Genomic DNA, 6,956 nt, shown 5'->3' on the forward strand with positions numbered 1-6,956 from the left:
TGCTACGTGCAAAATCTTCAGCCTCTATAGTTTCAACATCATCGCAGATTTTAATTAATTGCTCTAGGTTGTGCTCATGAACTTCATCATTAGTAGAAAATATATGTAAAGAGTCGTTATTTTCATCATTCTCACAAGTTGATAATATTTCCAAATCTTCTTTTTTTAGTGGAGATTTCCTGTTTCGCTGCCTTAGTCGATTTAATAATTCAGCAAACATGCTGTCCTGTTGTCTAACAACCTGTGTCAACTCTACAACACCAAAATAATTCATCCATAAATTGATTCCTGGTACATCCACAAAGAGCGGTTTACCCTTCACAGGAGCTAATTGGAAGAAATCGCCAACAGCTATGACGGCAATATTACCAAAAATTGAAAAATCTCCGGTTTGCTTAATTTGTCTCAATCGTCCATGAATATATGTTAGCAGTTTATGGTCTACCATTGATATTTCATCGATAATTAATATTTGAAGGCTGTGGAATTTTGTGCGTAAAGAATTAAGCTTGTCTTCGCTCAAAGGGGTGTATGGCAACTTCACATTTGTGGCAATACAAAAGGTTGTATGAATTGTTGAAGCTTTTAGTTGGTAGGCTGCAATGCCGGTAGGAGCGGTTAAAAGAACAGTAATGTCATCTGGATGCAGAGCAGTTTGAGAAAGTAATCTTGTTGCTTCATATTGTACGGCTTTAATTAAATGACTTTTTCCAGTGCCTGCTCCGCCAGTAATAAATACATGAAATGGTTTTGGGCTTTCTCCTTTGATTTTATTCAAACACCACTGTCTAATTTTATAGAAAACAGCCATCTGGGTTTTGTTTAAAGAGCGAATTAAGCTCAAGCCATCTACACGATTCAGACAATTATCTTTTTTTTCTATCTGAGCAATTTGCTGATTGTTACATGCTAAATCTGGAATGCTGTCATGTCCCTCTACTTCTTGATCTGTCTCCTGTCTAACCTGTTTACACTCAAAACGTTGTAATTGCTGTTCAGGACAAAGTGCACACCATGCATTTTCTAACATGTCTTCATTATTAACAGTATTTTGTGCAGTGTCCATCGCATCTGTATCCTTTTCAAAAAATGCTCTGTTTGTATTTACGACATGTTGTACTAATTGTGCTGATCCAACGGTAAAAGAAACCTCACCTTCCCTATAAAAATGTTCATAATTCATATATCCTTCTGGTTTTAGTTGAGTATCAGCACGGTATGGAAGAAAAAGTTGTAATAAACTTTGATAAAATTGTTCTGGACTTTTTGTTACTGAGAATCGGGCAAAACGCACAATAGCTGGTTGAGTGCGTGTTCTTTTCACAATAAAACCCAAGTTGTTTTGTAACATTATTTTATTGGTACAAGTCTGACTTTTGTATGCAATTCGGTACTCTGACGCAAATGTGGCTAAGCACATATTTTTAAAAACATGTTGATTTGGTCTATTCTTGTAGCGATCAACAAAACTTGTCATCCACATTTCTTCACTTTTCAGATTCTGAGAGTTCAACTTGTTTTGTATAATGCTAAGTGGTAAACTCATACGGACAATATTGTCACCTGTAGGAATAAACTGAACATTCCTTGAACACTCTTTTAAGTGCATGTTGGTTCATCTATAAACTGCTTTCTGTGCACTAACCTCTCGATTGTGTAAATACACTGTCCCTAATTTTCTCAAAGCTTGTTTTGCATCAACATTACCTTGAGTTGTTGATTCACGTTGGGCATTAGCTAACAAACCCATTTCCCTTTCAGATTTTGAAATGTAGGAAATAATATAAACAATGCAGGCATAAGCATCGGTTACATATTGAATGTCCATGTTAGCATTCCAGCACCGAAGGCCAAACTTATTATACTGATTAACCCACACTTCATTTAATTGTCGTTTCAAGACAATGTGTGTAGTATTATTTATACACTTATATGCCATCTCAAACAAATCCTGATTTATTCCAACACTATCAAACAAACTTTGTATAAAATCTATGTTCTCTTCTAAAACAGCCGTCTTAATTGCTGTCATTATGCCACGAGCATATTCTACATTGACGTTATCATTTATATTTCCACTTTTACTTGTATTTTGACAACTATTTACACCTTTATCAGGTACATCTTCCTCAGACACATCTACTTTTCTACGACATATGAACGTTTGCATTGATGGTGGCTTAGGAAAGTTAAAACGACAGACTGTGTTTTTCTTTTTGCATGTTTTAGAGTGACGTTTACTGTGACATTGCACTGATGTGACAATACTGTGTAAGTTCTCATCTTCTATGGGCACTTCGAAAGTAACATATCTATCTATAAAGGCAACAACGTCTTCGTCAGAATTTGTATCTCTTTGTGGTGCATTTTTGATCCAAAACAAACAATGAACATGGGGAGAACCACGTTGTTGAAATTCAACCCTATAAAAATAATCGACAATTTCTCCAATGGGGTGAACTGGTGACATGAGCACCTCTTTCAAAAAACAATGCCACCTAAAATCAAATATGCGAGCTGCATTAACAGGATTACGACGCAAAAGCTCACATTTGTCAGCCCATTCTAGCTGATCTAAAGTTTCCTGTCTTCCTTCATGTTTTAAAATACTTGACATCAAATTTGTCCATCTCATGTCAGCAGATGAAAACGAGCAAAACCAAGTGGGAATACCTAACTGTCTTACCATAGCAAACAAATCGTTTTGCACACCTTGCCAGAATGATGGTGTGCCGCGGATGGGCTTCAAAAACCTGTACCCTTCATCAAAATTAAGAACTTGCCTCAAGGACTCTGTGTCTTTGAACATGTCACTTGGTATGGATTTACTACAGCCATGCCCTTTCCTTAGAACAATAGATACACTAGAGACTACTTTTTCAACTTCCGACAAATACTGTGCATAAAAAATGTATTCAACATTTTGCGCAAATCTTCCATCTGCATGTAAAATTCTATTGTTAAAATAGCGTGACAGTGTTAATCTTTGTGGCCTTTTGTCACGATAAATTGAACAACCATGTGGAAATAAAACTGGAAAACATTTTGCCTCGTTTGTGTCACGAGGTGACAAAGCATATGGAACTTAATCCCGCCGAAGTAGTGTTTCCGGTGGGACACTTTTGGGTGAAACTCCATCCCCAGGTCTGTGGATGCGTCTGTTGCCATGACAACCCCAAATGACAGAGTGGCGACAGGTGTGGGGAATTTACTCTGAGAGTTTGGAAGGAGCCCCGGCAGCATTTGAGAGGATAAAAAGCACGAGACAGAGTCAGTAAGGGTGTTCTTTCTCCCCCGTGAGGAGTTGTTTTATTGGGCGGTTGCAGTTATTGGAATACTGGTGAATGAACAGGAGAGTACGGGTTTAATGAGGGACTTGAGGACAACAAAGGAAGAGTGAAATATCCCGTTTGCACTGGAGAGGAGCTAAGTAACTGAGAACTGAGTCTCGTAATTGCACGCATTTGACACTGAATTGGATGTGGCTTGGAGTGTTGGATCACGATCATAAATGTCACTGAGTGGATTGTATTGATTCATTACCGATCTCTTATCTCTCCCTCCATTGAGAAATGGTGATGTGAACTCTGCCCGTGTATGTGAAGAAAAACCTCCCAAATATTATCTGCAGTATTGATGATCACGGTCCCTTAGCACAGAGACCCAAGGGTGAGTGCTGGCTTTAAATTGCACCTTGTGAAGTGAGTTTGCAGTGTCTAAGATTGACGTTTCCCCCACCTTATATGCTTGAAGTGGAATTGCTGTGTGTGTGGAAGATACGTTCCCTTTTTGCCGTGCACTCTCCCTGTGTTATGCTGGTCTACTGTCAAAAGTGAGAGTTCGGTGAAATTAATCTATTCTAACTGTTGGATGTTGAAGAATTATCATCTTGGATTTGAATTAACCCCTCTGTTTGCGCTGATAGGAGAGGAGATGCCCTGTTGTAATGTTCACTGCCTGTCTCAGTAAAAGCTTCGTGCAGCCTGTCAACTTGGAGTCTGCTGTATCCTCGTAGCCCACCCGTACTGGGAGAAGTGACTGTCCACCTGCCCGGAATGTGAGGTTGGCCCGCCTCGTCTGAAATATTCACTTTGTCTGTGTCAGAAAAAGACTTGTTTAGCCTGTTTGACTTGAGTCTGCTGTATCTCTGCAGCCCATCTGCATTAGAAGTGTCCGTTCCTTCCAACGCATGAGAACTGTGTACTTTGTCTGAAGCGTCTATTCTGTCTGTCTCAGTAGAAGCCCCGTGCAGCCTGTCGACTTCGAGTCCGCTGTATCCTCGTAGCCGACCCGTACTGGGAGAAGTGACTGTCCCTCTGTCTCGAATGTGAGGTTGGCGTGCCCTGTCTGAAATACCTACTCTGTCTGCGTCAGAAGTCCCGTTCAGCCTGTTTGACTTGAGTCTGTTGTATCTTCGCAGCCCATCTGTATTGTGAGAAGTGTTCGTTCCCCTCAACGCATGTAAACTGTATGCTTTGTCCGAAGCACGTATTCTGTCTGTCTCAGTAGAAGCCCCGTGCAGCCTGTCGACTCGAGTTTACTGTATCCTCGTAGCCCACCTGTGTTGGGAGAAGTGACTGTCCCTCTGTCATGGACGTAAGGTTGACGCGCTCTGTCTGGAACATCCATTCTGTCTGTGTCGGAAGAAGCCCCGTCCGGCCCGTTGACTTCGAGTCTGCTGTACCCCTGCAACTCATCTGTGTTGTGAGCAGTGTTCGTTCCTTCCAACGCATGTGTACTGTATGCTTTGCCTGAAGCACCTATTCTGTCTGTCCCAGTAGAAGCCTCGTGCAGCTTGTCGCCTTCGAGCCTGCTGCATCCGCATAGTCATCTGTGCGTGGAGAAGCGGCTGTCCTTCTGTCACGAACGTGAGGCTGGCACACTCTGTCTGGAATATCCACCCTGTCTGTGTCAGGAGAAGCCCTGTTTAGCTGTCGGCGTTGGGTCCGTGACCACTTTGGAACCCCCTCGCTCTGGAGCAGCGTCCGCGGAAGACTCCCCTAGCCACCACCCGTGAGACCGGGTCCCCTCCGGACACGTACTCGACTGATATCCCTCTGCCCCAACGCCCATACCTGTGAAGGAGGGAAGGTTGAAATTATCTACTTACCAGAGGAGACTTAACGGACTGCTCGTTCGTTGACCGCACACCCCCACCTGTGAAGGAAGGTTGGAATTATCTGCTTACCAGAGAAGACTTACCGGACTGCTTGTTCGTTGACCGCACGCCCCCACATGTGAAGGAAGGTTGGAATTACCCACTTACCAGAGGAGACTTACCGGACCGTTCGTTTGCCAACCGTCCCCACCTGCGCGCTGGTCATCTGCGGCAGGGTCTGTACTGGGGAAGAGGGCGGGAGAGTCCCCAGTCACTGCACCGTCCACCCCCGATCCCTGAGGGCAACAAGGGAGAAGGTTTTAGATTAGGGTTTCCAATTTGCTTTTACTTAAAAATAAAACTTGTTAATTTTATTCTCTGTCTCTGACTCTTCCCTCTGACACGTTCCTCGAGGTGGTCCTGGTTCAGGGGTGGGTGCAGTCTAGCTTGGCCCACCCGACCTGTGACATTTGTTTCATCTGCAAGCATTTTCACTGGATTATTCCCTTCAGCAGGTGCAATACTCAAGATCCCGTCATAGTACTGATCAAGAACTTCTTGCCCAATATCTACAGGCTGTAAACACGTGTCCATAAACACACAGTGCTGTTGCCTATCATGTAACTCATCATCAACATGTTCATTTTCTACTTCATGTTCTTCAACTATATCATCTTCATTTTCTTGCCTAGTAAACTCATTTAACCAATCATCATTAAAAACTACATCTGAATATAATTTATAACTTAATATAATGCCTGTTTGATTTTATTTGTATCAACATACTGATACTTATAATGACCTTTATAAGTTAATTTGCGCTTTAATTTCACACATACAAAAGACCCTTCAGCTTCTGTTCTAGGCAAGACATTTGTTGTGTTTTTAACATTAGCTGGTACACAAGTCACAGGACCATGAACTCCATTTTGACCACCTTTTGGCAAAGCCAACATTTTCATAAATGGAATATGCAATGAAATCAAATGTTGCTCTAAATTATTAAGGCAACTAAGCTCTTCTGGTATTGGTTGCAATTCCAGATTGTTAACAGCACTTTCTGCTGGCTTTTCACCTTTTTTCAACTTAGAATGACAAGTATAGCAAATCCAAAGCTGACCTTTACATGAATTTGCCAAATTACAGGGAATATCACATTGTTCATCGCACTTATGCAAAAAAGTCTCAGTAATACATGAGTTGGCTACTAACGAAGTTGCAGAATTGTTATTGTAACATTCTTTGCTACAACATAATACTTGCGGTCTAAACAACAATCTATGGCAAACACAACAAACAAACTCTAATACAGAACTAACTTTATCGTCAAACTGTTTTCTGACAAAATCAGAAAGCTGACGATTTTGTTTTAATTGTTCTCTTTTCATCTTAATTCTTTTCATATTTGCTTTGTGTAATGCATTGTTTTGATACTTTAATATACTTGCTTCTTTTACTGTATTTCTGTGCTTTTTATTGTTATGGTATTTCACTCTGCTGTATTTCTTCATTTTATTCTTATGTTCCTCATTGGCACTGTATTTAACCCTTATGTACTCTTTAAGATTGTTCCTGTGTTCCTCGTTGACACTGTATTTCACCCTACTGTACTCTTTAAGATTGTTCCTCGTTGACACTGTATTTCACCCTACTGTAATTTTTAACTTTTTCTTTATGTTGCCTATTTTCAAAATATTTAATTTTACTTGCTTGCTTTAATGACTCATTATATAAAACATTTGAATGATATCTTGTTCTAGTAACACTTTTCACATGTTGTTGAAACTCTGTATTGCTATGATACAACTCTTTGATATGGTCTTTGTTCAAATTATTTTTACTTTTAACTCTTTTTTAA

Source organism: Phoxinus phoxinus, assembly GCF_949152265.1.
Source record: "Phoxinus phoxinus genome assembly, chromosome: 4".
NCBI classification, from domain to species: domain Eukaryota; kingdom Metazoa; phylum Chordata; class Actinopteri; order Cypriniformes; family Leuciscidae; genus Phoxinus; species Phoxinus phoxinus.